The sequence below is a fragment of the Erithacus rubecula genome (assembly GCF_903797595.1).
Source record: "Erithacus rubecula genome assembly, chromosome: 9".
In the NCBI taxonomy this organism is placed as follows: Eukaryota; Metazoa; Chordata; class Aves; order Passeriformes; family Muscicapidae; genus Erithacus; species Erithacus rubecula.
The window spans coordinates 25,583,348-25,601,209 of record NC_136660.1 but is presented as its reverse complement, the minus strand read 5'-3'; the positions used below and the strand labels follow the sequence as shown (position 1 = coordinate 25,601,209).

Genomic DNA, 17,862 nt, shown 5'->3' with positions numbered 1-17,862 from the left:
CTCTGAAGTTACCTGAAATGTTCTGCTCACCTGTTGATGTCATCTTCTAAAATTAGCCTTTCTGTTTAGAACCTACAGTTTTTGCTTGTTTCACCAAACAACCACAGCAGCTAACCTTTCACCTGCTCCTTCCCCTTAGAAAATCTACAAGTACTTTTAAAGTAATTTCCCTATTGGGAAGCTGAAGAATATACAATATATAGGATTATAAAATAAATTTTGTAAATAATTATTCTAGGAAATGAAAAATGAATCATCAGTATTGAAAGACATTTATGGAGGGACAAAACCCAAAAATGTTATTGTAACCATGGAGGAAAAAATGTAATTGTTATTACTGTGATGTCAAATTAGTTTATTTAAATGTGTCACCTAGGATAGAAAATTAATAAGAATAAAAAACATTTTGACTTGAGCTCTGGAGGGCTTCTCCTTTGTTATTTCCCACTTTAATAGTTTACCTCTTTATCAGCATCTTGTGAGGAAGGGCATAGAAATAGAAAACAAACAGCAAAGATAAATATTGGTGTAAAAAGAAACATTAATTAAAGAGCAATAACTCATGGTCACAGGAAACACAGCAAAAGCTCCACCATCACAGAAAATAATCTTAAAAGAGGACTAGTAGCATACTGTAGATGAAGCTACGAAAAGATGAATTCATAGCTTCTTGGAAACCTTCCCTCACAGCTGGTATGAGTAGTCTGCTGTCAAACTAGAAAGGCGTATAATTTGGAAATCTGGAAGGGTTAATTCCTTTTCCTATACTGTTATTCAGTGATCTGGGTAACAGAACAGATCACACGTCTGAAATGTGCATGTGGGGTAAAGTGCTATAGGCAAATTGGAGCAGAGAAAGAGTTTTCAGAACGATTTGGAGAGATCAGAGAAACTGTGAAAAACACAGGATTCAGCTGAGGAAGGACAGGTGTTAAGTCCTGTATTTAGGAAGGGAAAATATTGTCTGGAAGAAGTACAGGATGGGGAATGACTAGACAGAAAACAGTTGTTCTGAATAGAACTTGGGGAGTATTACAGAGGATCACAGCTGAACATGAGTCAACAATATCATGCAAGGAAGGCATCCATCCACCTAAGCTATATAAATAGGAGTTTTGTCTGACGTAATTCCCTTATTTTTCTTGGTGGTGATAAGGCCTCAGTAAGAACACTACATCCACTCTGGCAGTGGTACTTTCACTAGAAAATGGATTGAAAAATTCAGAAGAAAGGATAGGACTAAGCAAAAGCCTACAAAAGAAGAACCACCAAAAAAAAAAAAAAAAAAGGATGATGGAAAGAGCATTGTCCAGTCTAGAAATTAAAAGACTGAAAGCAGAAAATAACCTTTAAAGAGAATAGAATAAGTTGGTTTTGATCTCCAGGGTGAAGAAGATAGAGGAAAGTGGACTTTAATCGCAGCAAGAGAAGTTCAGATTAAACCTGCTAATCTCAAAGGAGAGAAAACATCAAATTATGAACCCCCTGCCACAGCAGTTTTAAAAATAGGTTGCACAAAACATCTGACAGGAATGGGTTAAACATGATCCAACTTTGGGGCAAGAGGAAGGATTAGATATTCCTAGATGTCCCATTATCCATGATTATTGGAGCAAGCAAACTCTGGAATGCAATGAAAAATCAAAAACCCATTGGAAAGAAAGAAGCACAAAAGGTTATATAATTTATGTAGTTTGCAGGTCCAGTAAGTCTTCACAGTCCTTACAGCTCCATGTTTCAGGTGGCTTGAAGATGGCCAACAATTCATATTAATAAAAGGCATGACCATGCATCTAAGGAGGATCTTGAGAGTGATACAGTCAAAGTAGGGAAGAAGAAAAGGCTGTTTACTTTGGGAAAGAGACAGAAGCAGAGATCACACAAACATTTTGAATGTTTGTATTTGTACCTAGTAAGAAGGGAAGTCATACAGTGTCTCTAAGGAATGCATCACTCTCCCAGACACAGAAGCCATTGCAAACACATGCCCTGAACAGAAAATAAGGTTTCACACATGGAGTGTGCCTTAAATTCAGCCCCATCCAGGAAACTTTGAACCAGAGCCTAAGGAAATCTTAGTTTAACTGATGCTTGTTTAAATCCAAGTTATTAACTATTTTGGCTGGCTAATAGGCAGATCAAGTAAGAGTCTTGAAGAAGACATGTCTCTATATACAAAATATAAAATAAATATGATCATATCAGGATACTTTGCACTTAAAAAATCCTGTCTGAAAAGTCAGATGCTTTAACCCACACATAAACGCCGCTCGTTTTTCCTCCACTGTCAAAAAAAGCTGTGTGATCAGTCTGTGGCTAGCAATCCCAGGGTGAAAGAGTGGCATAAACCCTACCCATCAGTCACAGTCCACATAGCTCTTACTTGGACAGCCCTTGGCTGTGATAACACATCATTACTAATCTTCTGAACATTACACACACACAAGCTGGAATGCAAGGATTACCATGCAGCCTGCAAACAGACCAAAGCAAAGCCATTTGATTACTTCATGCCCAGGATACAAGGAAAAACAAAAACAGCCTTCAGCCAGGAAAAGGCTAAAGCCTGAATCTGCCTAAAATCCCATATGAAATGCATTCTGATTTCTGGAAATGCTTCTTTCTGGAAACCTCACAGTGGTGCCCTTGAACCAAAGAACACGTAATCCACCTTAGGCAATGAAAGGTCCCTTACCTTTCATAGTTCACAGAGAAATCAATTAGGTTGTAGTTACAACATATGGACTATTCAATTTATTTTTTTCTTTAACAGGGCACTTTCAGAACAAAAAACTATAAAAAGAAAAAGAAGCTTTTAAAATCACACCTTTCCTCTTCCATTTTTTTCCCTTTCCACTTGCTTTTTTCATAAGAACTTGACATGTCATCATTTTTTCCAGTAAGCTGATCAATTGCCAAAAGATATGTAGCCTCAGGAAAACTTTATCAATCAGCTCATGCTGAATTCAGCCCACAAGAAATGTAATACTCCTGAAAGAATTATATCATTTGTCTCAATTTTTCTCACAAGCACAGTTGTATCCTTACCCTTTCAGGTTCAAGAGACACTAAAATTGTAAGCAGAGTCACAGACATTACAAGTGAGGTCACACGCCTAAAAGAAGCAAGAAAACTTCTCAGGACACTCATGATTAAAAAACAAAACTAAACCAAAACAAAACAACAACAAAAACACAAAAAAACCAAAAGAAAAAACAAAACAAGAAAAAAGCCCATTCTTAAGGACAGGCAGCAGGAAGGTAAGACAGAATTCAAAGGGAGAAATTAAACCTAAATAGTTCTAATTCAATACAATTCTAAGTAATTGAAAATAAATTTTTAGTAAAGAGAAATGTCAGGAAAGTTCAAATTCCTGTGCCTTCCTCAGAGAGTGAGGTTGAACTGCATGTTCCCATCTCTCCAAAGTTACCTTAATTTCCAGTCTTCTGAGTTTCTGGGACTGGTCTCTTCCTTCTGTATTGAAGCTACTTTAGCTAATAAAAATATATAAGCAGCAAAGCAGCAGGAATTCATTTCAAATGCAAATTACCTCTCCTAACTCTGGTGAAGCTTTCACAAGATCAGTGATTATTTTTCTCTCTTTTTTTTTTTTTTTGCAGTGAACATGCAAACATAATACAAGTTCCTTCAATTCTCAAAATACTCATAAAAAAGTTTGTTTGGGTTAAGCTCAAACAAAATGGAAAGCAGTTATTTAGCTGAAATGTTTGCTTCAGATAGCTTTTACAGCATCTCCAGAAAAACTGTTTGTCCTTTCCCAGGACGTGATTAGAGGGCACAGTATTAAAGTCCAACTCTTAAGTGAATGGTCCATACAGGGATTGAATCCACAACATTGGTGTTATTAACAACAAGCTGTGACCATCTGAACTGACCTCATTTCAGATGGCTAAGGCTCCATCCCACAAAGTACTGCCCAGCCTCTCTTTCAGAGATTTCTTGACTGCACCAAAAACATTGCTAGAGCTTGAGAGGGGCTAGAGCAGCCAGAAGAACCCAGCCCATTGGGTTTGAAGGGTGCAGCACTCACCAGGACTCTCCATCACCTCAAGGGAATGGCCCCAGTTACACAAGTTACACACAACTCTGCCATTCCATCCACATAAAGGCTGGATAACAAAATACATAAAAGATATAATAAATTACTTAACAGTAACATATTCTTCCTTTGAGGTATCTGCTTCGTTATTCTAGCTGGTGGTGAATTTATGCTGGGAAACATGAGGATTGGTGGCCTGTCACATTTTATCAAAACTAATATGACTACAGATGCTGGTTTTTAAATCCTAAATGCCTAATCCTAATATTTTAAATGTTTTTAAATTGTCTTGGCAGCATCCTACAACTGTAAGTACCACAGGTTAAATACAAATCACTATTTGTTTTACATTAGAAGCTCCTATCACATTTCTGAAGAGTGTGAGGCTAGTGTGAGGCTGCACAGAGAACCTTTCATACTTTCTTCTGTTGGAGCAACCCCATTACAATATCTGGCCCTCTTTCTGGATAAGGGTCTGAATGACTTGAGCCATTCAAAAAAATTGTGGAAGACCTGGGTGTTGAAAGTAGCTCTCACAAGGTCTGAACCAGAGCTTATTTAAGTCAACAGAAGTCTTTCCAATTGATTTCAATTAACTTCTGAGCAGGTTCCGAGTCTCAGGGCACTGCTCTTGCTGTGGCAGCATGCTTTTTATACTGCTCATTTTATACACCTATCATATTTCTTCCAACAATTCTTTCCAAATTAAATTGCCTTAGGGTGCAAGGGAACATTTCAGAGAGATGAGGGGTTGTAAGCTATCTTATTCCCATTGAAATCAATGTGACTTGGATACCTATCTGCAATGTGTGCCATTTAAAATTTTCCACTTATTCAAGCCAGACCTTCATGCAATGCCTTTTCCCATTTTTATGTCTTTTCTTTTCTGTGTCTTTTCAGATGCATAATGGGAAGATGACAGGAGATCTTAGCACAGATAGACATTAGACATCCCTGAGAGATTGAAACATGAGAAATGTATCTGAAAAAGAACAGTTACCAAAAAAAAAAAAAATTAAAAATTAATGAAATTGATTATTAGTTCAGTTAAGATGTGATCCTCCAGTTTTATCCTCTGATTCCAGTAGCTCACCAAACAAAAAAAGGCTGGCCTGGTGCCATGATAAAAGAGGCCTATCATTTTACAGTGGTTTAAATATGGGTCAAAACATTTAATCAGACAATATTAATTTATTTTAGTATTCCCTGGGGAAACCCAGGGTGACTTTAACAGAGAATTTCTTCTAGCTCTTGAAACAAAAAAGAAATGGAAGGACATCCACTGTGATTTATTTTCTCTGGATGATCAGTAGAGAAATTGGATATGCATGACACATTCATTTAGTCCTCACTTCCCTTTGATGATTAGGGCTGAATTTTCATTCTGGTATATGGGGATTTGTGTGTGTCACTCCAAACAACAAGTGTCATACATCTAAGTCCAAATGTAACTTTCTAAGAGTGAAGTTAAGAGACAAGAATCTCCAGTGGCCAAAATAGAATATTGCAATAGCATGCAAGTAATACTTATGCTCTAACATTGGAGCTTGAGCCTCACAGAGGCTTGACTGAATTTGTAATTAAGATCCTTTCCCTAGCTTTGGTGAAAAAGCACATTTGAAATACATGCAGCCATCAACCTAATTAAATCTATAAAAATTGATTAGCCATTTCAAAACATCTGTTATTTGGTCCTTTGCACACTATTGCAAATAACCTCAATAATGAGGTGTGACCAATTGCTTTATAGTGAGAGCATTGCAGCCTCAGGCAAGGGAGACTGAAGAGCCCTTGCTGTAGCTCCAACTGACTGCAGTGAAATTGCAGTGAAATGTCTGTGTACTTAGGTGCTGGAATTTCATTTATTTATAGCAATCATTTGTTTATTAATATAACACTTTTACAGAACATCAGAATTAGGTAGAAATGTGAGCAAGAGTTTTTCCAACAAAATCCTTTACCCTTTTGGATTACTTGACATTCACCAAAAGAAAGAAATTCTATGGAACTAAGCTAGTGGAATGAAGAAAAGAAAGCTACATAATAGATTATAAAGGTTTGTTAATTGCTTCTTGCAAATCCAGAGGCAATTTGAAAGGCTACTGCCGTGGCATAATACTTTCCAGTTTTCATTCAGTCCCAATGCCAAGTGATACAAGCAATAAAACTCTCCCTTACCTTCTCCTGTAAGACTATTCCATACATCACATTGTGAGCAAGTTTTATTTTTGGACTGTGATGAACACCTCACAAGACCATGCCAGTAGCAAGGCACCAAGCACGTGGTGGTGATGCATCACATGGATTCAAGAACACTGCCTTCCACCACTGCAGCACCAGCTGCACTCACTGAAATGAACACATAATTAAAAATACAGCACAATCGCATTACTGCTTACAACTTAAAGAAATATAATCCTCACTAAATAATCACACTGTACTACTGGTATATACTAAACATCCAGTGGATCTATTTTAAGATTAGAGATGTAACACCCCTGGACAGGTCTCAGCACTAGAGGAATCAGATGCAAGTGCTCACAAGCACACATGAGCACCATGAGAATGAGAAAGGCTGACCTTGAATGTGCCAAGCTGTACCTAGCAAAAGAGAAGTGACAACAGAAACTCCACTTTGAGGATGCAGCAGCTGTGCAGCTGCCTCAGTGTCATTTGCAGGTAACCATCCCTGACTCAGCTCAGGAGAGGAAGCTGATACACTCAGTACCTGAAACACCTCAAGTCTTCTGTGTACATATATTTTATGTGTAAAGCTGGAGAAGGGAAAATAAAAACAGCATTAAAAAAATATAACTTTTTGGTATCCAAGGCTTATGTCTTTATATTTAAGAAAGCAGAGCAATTTTACTCAGGTGGAGAAATGCCATGGCTTTGTTTCATCTAGGAAGCTTAAAAGAAATTGCTTGAGAGAAGTGAGAGAAGGGCAAAAGTTTTTAATAGTCATTGTCATGCCAAAGGAGTGAAACAGAGAAAATATTCTCTTCTGTTATTCCTCCTTTTGTAATTCCAGGCATTAATGTTTGAAAACCTTGGCAGTGGAAGCTCCTGTGCCAGCAGAAAGCCCAGACTGCAGTACACTGAGAAAACTTAAGTCAGATAATCTTCACACAAAATTTCTGTGCTGGGCATTTAATGTTGTAATTTCCAGGCCACACAGATAAACCTTTGCTGGAAGAATGACATAAAACAAACCCATTCCCACTGAATGGGCTGTTTCAGCTCTAATTCTGCATAACAGATTGCATAATACACTCAGAGAATCTGTTTTTCTCAGCATCTTCACCATGTATTCCACTACAGTGGAAACTGCAGTACTAGCAACAGCCTATGCTCAACAGCAAGGGATGGGCTGACCTGCAAACTGATGACAAACACATTGTGTGGCTGCAGGCCTTCCCCCAGGCTGCTCTCAATCTGTATTTATCCTCTCACAACCCAGACTATTTTCCTGACAGCCTTAGCAGTGGGTGAGTAATCTTCTCCTCTAACCAGTCCAGTTCAAGGCTACAGGCAGAACTTTTGCTGCTATAAATGGGACTCCTTTAAATGACCAACAAATAACTGGCCTTAATTTTTTTTAATGATCCTGATAAGATTTTTCATAAGGGCATAGTTTGTGGTGCTGTTATAAGGATGTCAATTTTGGTGGAAGGAAGGTTAAAGCAAACAGAACCTGCAAGTCCCAAACCCAGAAAAGCCATCTTAGAAGCTGCAATTTGGATCCCATCAATGAATATGATTAATAGCCCATGGGTATTGTTAAACTCTTGATGCAGGAATTGTTAGCCCCCTTAAGTTTTATTTGGCTTTAACTATGTTTTTTTTAAGGAATTGGGTTTTTAGGTCAGAGCACATATGCAAATTTGGAAATAATTTTGCTTTTCACACCTGCTATTAATACACTCTACAGAGTTTTATTTTGCATTTTATTAATTTCCCTGAAAATTCTGCAGTTAGATGGTAAAATGTCACATTTTGTATAAATTATTACACTGATAGTGGCTGAAAGCACTTGGTCCACAGGCCTGTATCTCACTATATACCCAAGGCCTCTGATAATCCTTCAGATGTATACTGTGCATCAAATGTTGCTTCATTAGAAACATACTTTCTCAGTCTGCCTACCAAAAATCTTTCAAGGCAGCCAATAGCTGTGTGGTAAGCCACACCAATCAGAGGTGGCAGAGGACCAATAAACCACTCTGAAGTAGACTTCATTGGCCAAACTCATTCATGTTTGCCTGCTGATTTTTACTGCAACTACCTTCCCTCTTTGGTTCCTTCCCTAAAAATATATAACCCAGACCAATGTGTAAGAAATTACAGAAGGGTTGAGCTCCCCATAGAGGTATTTTCATCATCTTATAAAAACAATGAAAAACTAGATATTTTTCCAACTCCTTTTTAGGACAGGATTGTTTTTTGTATATTCCATTTGATTGGTTTTGAAGTAAAATTATTTATCTAAATTTAAGAATTAATTTAATTCATTTTAACATTTAACTAATAAAAAACCTCCAAAACAAACAAAAGAAAACTTAACAAAACACTTAACAGGTGCAGGACAGACAGCAGTTACCTGACTGTGCATCCCAGAAAGTTCAACTTATATCTTTATCACAGTTCATACTTCATCTTCTATATCCTTATCCAGGCATAATCCAGGCTGCTCTCTTTTTACAGTAAAGTGACATAAAAACAGCTGTTAGCATTACAACCACATATGACAATTTCCAATTAATTTTGAAATTAAATAAATTCTTTTCCAGTAATTCTTTGATGTCATCTAATTTTCTGCCAGTTAGTAGAGTCAGAGAGAGACAGAAGTCCCAAAGTAATCTGAATTTTATGGTCCTGAAATTTTTTCCCTTACAAGGAGCAAACCATTTTTTGCTTTGGTGTTTGAGGGATTATTAGTGCAGAGGAAATATTATAACAACAATGAAGGGAATGTTTGATTTGTGTTTCAATTCGTAAGTCCAGCTCTATTCATGAAACTATGATCCCTTATGTGTAGACACTGAGAAGTGATCAAAAATTGTCTCATTTACATTTAAACACTAAAAAAAAGCACGAGGAAAAGACATTAAACTTTTTATCAGTCACACCACCATCAAATCCCCATTTCCTCACACTGAGGTTACACACAGTGGATTAATTTTCTCTTCCTCTAGGTCACTCCATAATAACTCCCAGTAAAGTCATAGAGAGGCTTAAGGGGTTCCTTTTAAGCTAAATTCCAGCAGAAAAACCAAGGCTATGTCTGTGCTGCCTGTTACAGAAGGTTCAAGGCTCCCTCATGGCAGATCTACTAATTCTCTATAGCGTGGTCCAACAAGTGCCTGTGAATGTACACTCTGGGCCATGTGTGAGGGGGTGGCACAGCATCCCCCTCTGTGTGCCAGGGCAGGCAGTCATGTGCCTTCACATACCTGTGACTGCTCTAAGACCAACCTTTTAGTGCAGCATAAGCAGGACCTCATCTCAGAGCAGCAATCTCATCTATTAATAGACAACCACAGCTGAGTCTGGGCAGGCTCTGATATTTAGAAGAGGCTGGACTCTTCTCAAGGGGTGAGAACACCTATTTGCATTTGAAATTATCAGCCTTCAGCATCAACCTCTTCAGCTGCCTCACATCCAGACAGGACTACTTGGACACACAAGACAAATCTCTGAACAACGCAGTCAAAACAGATGCAAAAACATGTAGTCAAGTTAACAAACAAAACAAAACAAAACAAAAAAATTAAAAAAAGAGAGCTGAAAATTAACAACTCTTTGGAGTTACTGGGTTAAATTATATTGTGCATAGAATTGGCATAGCACTACACATAATTATTCCTTGTCAGAGGTAATCCTGATCTAGAACATCACAAGAGTTACTTGTTTTCCAGGCATGCTACGTCTGTTCTATCATCTACTTTCTACATGTAGGAATTTTCTCCTCTTCCTCATTGCTGGTCAACTTCATTAAATCTCATTCCACCAATCCCTCTGCTAGCTCAGTATCACCTCTTCCCAAGGTGTTCATGTAAATCCATGTACCATCTGTAAATCTGTACCATCTTTTAGTCATATTACAGCATGGCAATTCCAGGTTCTGATTGGGAAGTTGTTCCTGGCTCTTTTGGATACATACAACTGCTCTGAAATATGGTTTGCAGGCACCTTTAAAGGTCAAAGGGGAAGCATCAAACAAAAAAGAACTTACAGCCTTCTATTTAAAAACAAAGCCCCATCATTTCCATACACTCTCGCTTTTTTTTTGAATACTTGACTCATCATCTTATAACAGCACTGGCAATACTACAAAAGTCACTTCCCTGAGGAGCTGCCCAGGCACTTGTATATCCCAGCGATGGCTGCCAACAGCAGTAAATAAACTTTCCAGTCTTACACTCATGCTAAAGAACTAGCTATTTACAGGAAAGCTTCCAAAAGATTCCCCAAGTGCTTGCAGATATTTTACTGTTACGTAAAGTGTTTTGCATCTATACACTTAATCTAAAGCACAATTAAACTCCATAGAAAAATTCCCATTAATCTCAGAAATCTTCGGATCAAGTTCTAGGGTTACTAGTGCTAGCCCACCATATAAGGGTTGAACATCCTACCACCTATTTGGCTGCTGATACTTATGTCACTATCACATATTTTTATTTCATAAAATTGAGCACAATGGAATAAACAAAGACAATTTTACTTAGCTTTATATCTTTATTTCATCAAAGCTTTCCACTGTCTCAGCAGTGTCTAAGTGCATCTGTATTTAACGTTTTCAGACCTATGTTCAGTTCATTTGGTCAAGTGTCCTCTACTGTTTTAGGTGCAAACCAGGAAGAGTCTCATTTATGATTTGAAAAACTAGTCCTCTTGTTAACTTTGGGCTTAAAGTAGTCTGCAAGCACTGGCTCTGAGCATGAAGGAAGTTCCTATTATCGCATTCTTAATGTTACTGTAAACAGATCCCTTCTCCTTGCATGGCATCTCAGGCTAGTGGGTGCATAACATACTGGAGAATTACCCTGGGAAACTGAGGCCTGAGCCCTCGAGGGCTCAGCAGCGAAGGTCACAGACCCAGCCTCCAGACCTTGACCTTGGCTGACTGTGTGACACTGCCAACATACCAGGCAAGAGGAGAGTGGGGGAGAAGGGTCAGCAGACATTGGAGACAGATGGCCTAATTCATCATACACCAGAAATAAATAAATAAAAAAAAGCTGTAAGCTTTACACGCACAGCAATGGTTGTAAATTCCACGACTGTGGAGAACTGCCAAGCCATTATACACATACCCATACTGCAGTCACTGGGTATAGCTCCTGAAAGGTGAGCACAGGAGAAACTACAAAGCATGAAGGGTGCTGCAATCTCAGGAAATTGGTTCATAAAATGATCATCGAAGCCCTAGTGGAAAAACAGCATGCAGAAGTTAAGGACTGATGTGATATTACAGGTTATTTATAAACAATGCACTTACACAATGCATAAGCTGTCAGTGGATGTGATATAAGGTATTTTATACCTAATAAGCTTCTTTCAATATTTTTTTTTTCTCTTAATAGTTTCCTAGTTAGAGCTATTTGATGGCATGTCCTGCTAAATAAAGTTCACTTGTCACTAAGCAGAGTACCTCAGAAAGAACTGGCAAGGCTAGTGATGCCACTTGGGGAGTATGAAATGCAAACCAAACAGAGCTTCTTCCAGACCATGTATTTTGGTTTCCCTGCAGAAAGAGCAATAGAGCATCCTGGATGCTGTATTTCAGTTTTTGGCATCTAGAAATCCACAGAGAAGGAAACAGAGTGACATCAGTAATAGTGTTTGTTGCACAGGCTGAGTGCTCAAAGTGGTTTTGTGAGCACAGCTTCCCTACAAGGACAACAGCAGCCATTGAGTTACTGAATGTCACAAAGCAAGTGTCAGAGATTAATCATGGCCTTCATTCAGCCCTTTTGCTCTCCTTCTACACAGGTCAACATCTATGTTCTACATAACAGAGTTATTAATACAACCTCCACAATCAGCCAGTGTAAAAACCCACACATACATGTAAGGGGTCCATTCAGTAGTTCCTTAGGAACACATGGTATGGATAACTCTGGAAATTCTTGTCACTAATCTGAAACTGCAACCCACAGAGCAGCCTTTCCTTTTGCTGCCAGGTGACCTTGGAGGGATCAGACAGGAGAAGGAACTCCTTCCTTTACATGTAGGTTCAACAAGCAAATGCATTTGACAATTCAAGTATCCTATCTGACAGCCAGTCTCCAAGTTTGTGATTCTGGTTGGTCTCCTAGAATCTGGTGCTGTGTCAGAGAACCAGCACAACATACCCCTCACTACCTCAGAGCCACCACACTTCTGAACTGTCACATAGACAAGATAAAAATCACCCTGAAAACCTGACTGTCCTCCTTGTATCACAACAGCTGTATGCATCCATGCTTTTCCCTTGTCTTATTGCACGTTCCAGAAACAAGCCTCAAGCTGCATCACTCAGCAACTCAGAGGAATTAGACAATGAAGCCCAAGTCTACTATGTTGAACATCACCAGCTGATCCCATTCTGACACATTTTATTCACTGAAGTTCACTGAAGAACTGCTCTACATCCACAAAGCACCCCAGCCTCCTGAGGAAGAGCAAGGAGAAACTACAAGACACAAAGCAGGTAAATATTCTCCATTTTCCCTCTTACTCTAGCTATCCACAAGATTATTTATTCGTGAAAACAAATCCTCCTCCTCCATTCACTTTGTGGTCTCTGTTTTAGCATTCAGATCAACCTTGACATTTAATTTAGGAATGGATCTCTCATAGCTTGGACCCTTGATGTCTTATGTAGCAGATGCAGCTGTCTTCATAGGAGACAACACCAAATGGGCCATTTTGGATTCATGTGCCTCACACTAATACAACTCCAGTTGTTTTATTTCCCCCCCCCTCTTTTGAAGGAGCACAATTGCAGGGGGTCCCTTCTCTTTTTCACCCTCAGATTTGCAAGACATCTCTCACCTAGATACATGAACCATTGTGCTTGAAAGCTTTGAGATATATTCTGAAAGTACAGATGTGAACACACCATTTAGAGTGTTCCTTATTAAACAAGGGATTAAAATGTTGCCACCCTTCCAAGTTGTGCATGCATGTACCCAGGTACCCATCTGAATCCTTGAGCATCAGAGACATCTTACAGAATTCAGCATAAATATCTGTGGGGTAAGAGAGGATTCATGAAGGCAACTAGACTGAGTAATTTAAAAGTTAGCCTCAAACACTGCCTGGCCCTCCAGAGTATTTTTCTGCTGGAAATTTGTTCTCTGAATGAACCAGAGAACAAATCCAACAATGCCCAGAATCCTGCACCAATCACAGATGATCAGCTTGAGACTCATCCTCAGCCTGCGTTTGGTATGGCTCATGCAAAATTACTGGGGACCAAAAATACTGGAGCACTGACTGAAAGGTGGTTAAGGAATTGTCATGCATAAAAGAACCAGACTTGACAAAAGACTGTTTGAAAGGGGCTGTAGCCATAACAATTATGAGTTTCTTGGTATCCTTTAAAGATGAATAATCCACACTATAACTCATCAAATATCCCCAAAGTTGTTATTTATAATCAAATATACATGATAGTATTGTAGACAAGCACAACTGGGAAAGAGATGTTCAAACCCAGGACTGATATGGCACATGTCTTTTTGAGCCTTCTTAAATAAAATGTGGTTTTTAAAGTAGGTCATAGATATCACCACTGTGCATTGCAAGAACTGTGTGAATGCCTCCTCTGCATTACAGTGCTTTTATCATCTAAGCAAGAAAATCCTATGCTGTCCAGTCCCAATTCAGACAAAAATTTGAATATGGTTATTTCCTTAATATGTCTTTATATGTTCTAGATGTTTTTATATATATTACATATTTATACCATTTAATATTACATTTTTATAATATATATATTCTAAAATTTAGAAATCCCTCTTATCTGTCTTTGAACCAACACAGAGTAACCCCAGCACAGTTTTTGGTATCTGTACTGTCAGATTGAATGCAATTACAAAGCAGTGGGAAATGCAATTTATTCCCAAGTAACCAGTGCTGCAAAATACAGCTGTACTTGAGAGATCCCAGCTACTCAGTATTTACAAGTGTGAATTCTAAAACTGGCCAGAAATTCATTCACAAGCTGACTTCCCCCAGTTTAAGCAAGGGGGTATTTTCCTCTGCACTATGAGGGCCTGCATCCAGCTGGCCAGATGCTATTTGAGTGATCTGAACACTGAAGGTCACAGATGCATTTTTATCCTTCAAAATTAAGCAGAAAAACCTGTGAAGGAACAGAGGCTGATTTTCATTGTGCTCAAAGCTCCAGCAGCATATGCCTACAACCTTTAATGATACCAACAGCAATTAGATGTACTTCTGACTCAAACACATGCTCTGTCTGGAATGCCTCCTATTTAAAGCCCAGTACACGCAGATTCTATATCATTGACATCCCGTAACCCAACAAACATCTAATAGGCATAGCTGCAGAAGTGAGGTCTAAATGCTCATCCCACCCGATGTAAATCTCATTTCTAGAATGGTGGGAACTGTCAGGCATTAGAACCTGAGAACCTGCATGTCATTTCTCATCATTACTTTTCCCCACAGAGGAATTAAGCCATCCCAAATGCATGCCATGACTACAGTAAGAAATTATAAGCTCTTATCTGCATTAGCAAACAGAAGTTTGAGGAACTTAATAAATACGTAAAAATAATGTCAGGAATGACTGAACAATGATTTTTGTTCATCACTTTTGCTGCATTATATAAGAAACGTTTGCCTGAGACAAAGTATATAGGCAGAAAACTAAAATCAAAGAGCTGAACTCTAGGGAAGCAAGGTGACCAAACCCAAGAAGTGTCCTCTTGTGGCCACAGCCAAAAGATGGGGAACTAAAGAGATTGAGAAGGAAAGAGTAAAAATGACACTAAAGGAGGAGAAAAACAGGGTAACCAGAAATAAGGATCTCAGCCTAACTGGTTTCTCTCTACACTTCAGCTGACTGTAAGAGGGAGAAGAGGGATGCAATGCCAGGACCGAGGTGAGAAATACTTCCAACTAAAATAGTCTCCAAATATATTTATATATTTATAATTGCTGTAGAAGGAAGTGGCTACATATTCGCTTTTCTGTAAAACCAAACTCCCTCCTTCATAACCCTCCTGGAAGTTAAAATGCTATCACAGTGAAATGAACTTTAGCACACATATGAAAAGATTTTCATTTTGTTACTGGAAATGCTTTTATTGGCTATTAGGAACACTGTAAAAGCATCCATTGTGTCCAAGGAATAAAGAAAGCAGATGCTGGAAATAAGGATCAATGTCTGAAGACTCTCAGCTTGCAAAATCAGCAGCTATTTCCCCCCAGATGAACTGTTGATCCATCAGAACCTGGTGCTCCAAGCAAAGAGCAGCTGTTCTTTGGCAATGCTCGTGTGCCTATGGAAAAATACACTCAAATAGGAGCAGTTGAGAAGATCCCAGCAGTTACTGACTTCAACAGTCAGGGAAACTCACTTCATACCTCCAATTTGACAGGAAGAACTTCAACAGGAGCAGCCCATCCCCTCTGATTATCACTGCCTTGAGAATCATCACCTCCCACACCCACAAGTTCATCTGCACAAAGAGAACAAGGATCTCATTCACTAGAAAGAATTATTAGTAATTTCTCATAGAGGAACCAGAATCATGTATCTTTGTGATTTTTTTTCTTTACAATTTTTACTTTATTTGAACAATCTTTATTTTTACATAAATTTATACATTTTTCTAGATTGGCAAAGTTCTATTCAATAGGAACATTTTAGCAAATTATTAAAATCTTAAAGGCTTTTATAAATTTTTAAAACAAAAACTGTGAATTATATCCATTTACTTACATTCACATCCATGTCAAACTATCTATAACTAGTATTTCTCCATTTGTTCAGGATCCTCACAACAAATGTAAGAGTCTCTGGAACCCCAAAAAATCTCACAGAAAAGCTTTGATTTAATCCTCAACTTTAACAATAAAGCAAACCATTTAGTCCAGTTTGGCTCCATCTCCTGCTCAAAGTGACAAATTACATATGGTAACATTTAGATAAGCTTAAAAATATGAACCTCAAAGGTGTTAATCTTACAAAGTACTTGAAGAATGTTTGCTAGAGATGAAAACTATCCTAAGATATTAGAAGTGATCAGTGACTCAGGTGTGAAGTTTTGCATATTGATAATTAAGAGAAAGAACAACTGAACACCTATATTGGTGAAAGCAGTGGCATTCTGGATATCTACAACTTCTGGGATGTCCTACATTTCAAAACAAGTGTGCAGTTTCACTGAATTCTGCCTTAAAAATTACAGGTAGAAAAAACAGGATACTGAAGAAACTCAAGGACACAGTACCTCTCAACAAAGCTTATTTTTAAGACTCTAGGAAGAATTTAAAGCACAGACAGAATGAAAGGGCAACTTCTAAATTCTGATGTTGTATGGAGCAGATATGAACCATCACAAAGAGAACAAAAGATCATCTACCTTGGAAACACTACTTCAATCACTGCATTCTGTAGCAATCTGAAGCATCAGCAAGAAAAACTTCCTTGCTACTCCTGACCTCAACAACAGACTAGGGTGAAAAACCTCCTTTGTTATAAATACTGGTATTTTTTTTACAACAATATTTTCACCTCTGTGTAAGGACTTTCCTTAAAAAAAAAATCAGCAACAAATGAGGTTCTATGTTTCCTGCTTTCATGCAGTTCTCTCCCACGGAAATAATTTTTCAATACAGTGGGCTGGTATAGATTTTGCTACATAATCTGCCTGACTTCATCCCTGTTTGAAGCCCTCTTTAATTCTAACCATAGCTTTTAATTTAGCAACCCAAGCTCACGGCAGGGCATCCATAGCACTTTAGAGGCTGTACTTTGACATCTTGAAGAGGTGCTGTTATTTCAGCCTTTCCCATCCCAGTCCCATGTGTACCAACATTACTACAACACACTCAGTACACCAGATAACTGGTGCCATTATGTTTTTTAACACTGGCTACACAACAGAGAGACAGCACAGCATTAAGGAGGAGCATGTAGGAAGGAATATCTTCACAGGGCAACAAAATATCAACTTAGTAAGTAACTTGTCTAAAAATGCCTTTTCAAGGACAGCATCAAGTTTAGCAGCAAGTAAGCAAAACAAAAAAAAATCACCACCCCCTCTAAACTTACCTTAAAGAGAGATTATGAAAGTTTTGATAAATCTCCATCTCCAAATGTTGTGCAAGTTTTCTAAACCTCATTCTTTAGCAGATGAAAAAGCAAAAGGCCTGCCTACTCTTCCTCTGCATTGTTACCAACAGAGTGGTCAGTTGTTTCCACCCAATTGCTGGTTACCCACTTTCCTACTGTGCTTAACCCAGCTTAATGCTACTCAACCCAGAAATTTCCTAACACAGCTGCAGTTGTGTTCAGATGTATTTAGGCTTCCAAAAATCACCAAACAAAACCCCTTGCTCTAATCTATTTCCACTTTCATGACATTGTGATAAAATTTATGATCAGTGTTAGATGGATTTAGTATGACACTTCTTAAAAAGTACAGTAATTAGCTTCATGGCCTGTGAACTACTGCTCTCTTCCAGAATTCAAACTAACAACTAGCACGATGATATCCTAGCACTAGCAAGCCTAATGAGTTAGCTGAGAGCAGAGCCTGCTAATACCACAAGTT

At 38.3% G+C, this 17,862-nt stretch overlaps 1 long non-coding RNA gene across 1 annotated transcript; it reads right to left on the bottom strand.

Annotated features, from left to right (window-relative positions):
* Nucleotides 1-1,695: 1,695 nt before the first annotated feature.
* On the bottom strand, nt 1,696-8,999 carry LOC306805486. Its single transcript, XR_013775223.1, has 3 exons — nt 8,661-8,999; nt 6,641-6,834; nt 1,696-1,843 (listed from the first exon to the last, which is right to left on the bottom strand). It is a non-coding gene; the product is annotated as an uncharacterized lncRNA (long non-coding RNA).
* Between the last annotated feature and the right edge of the window lie 8,863 nt (nt 9,000-17,862).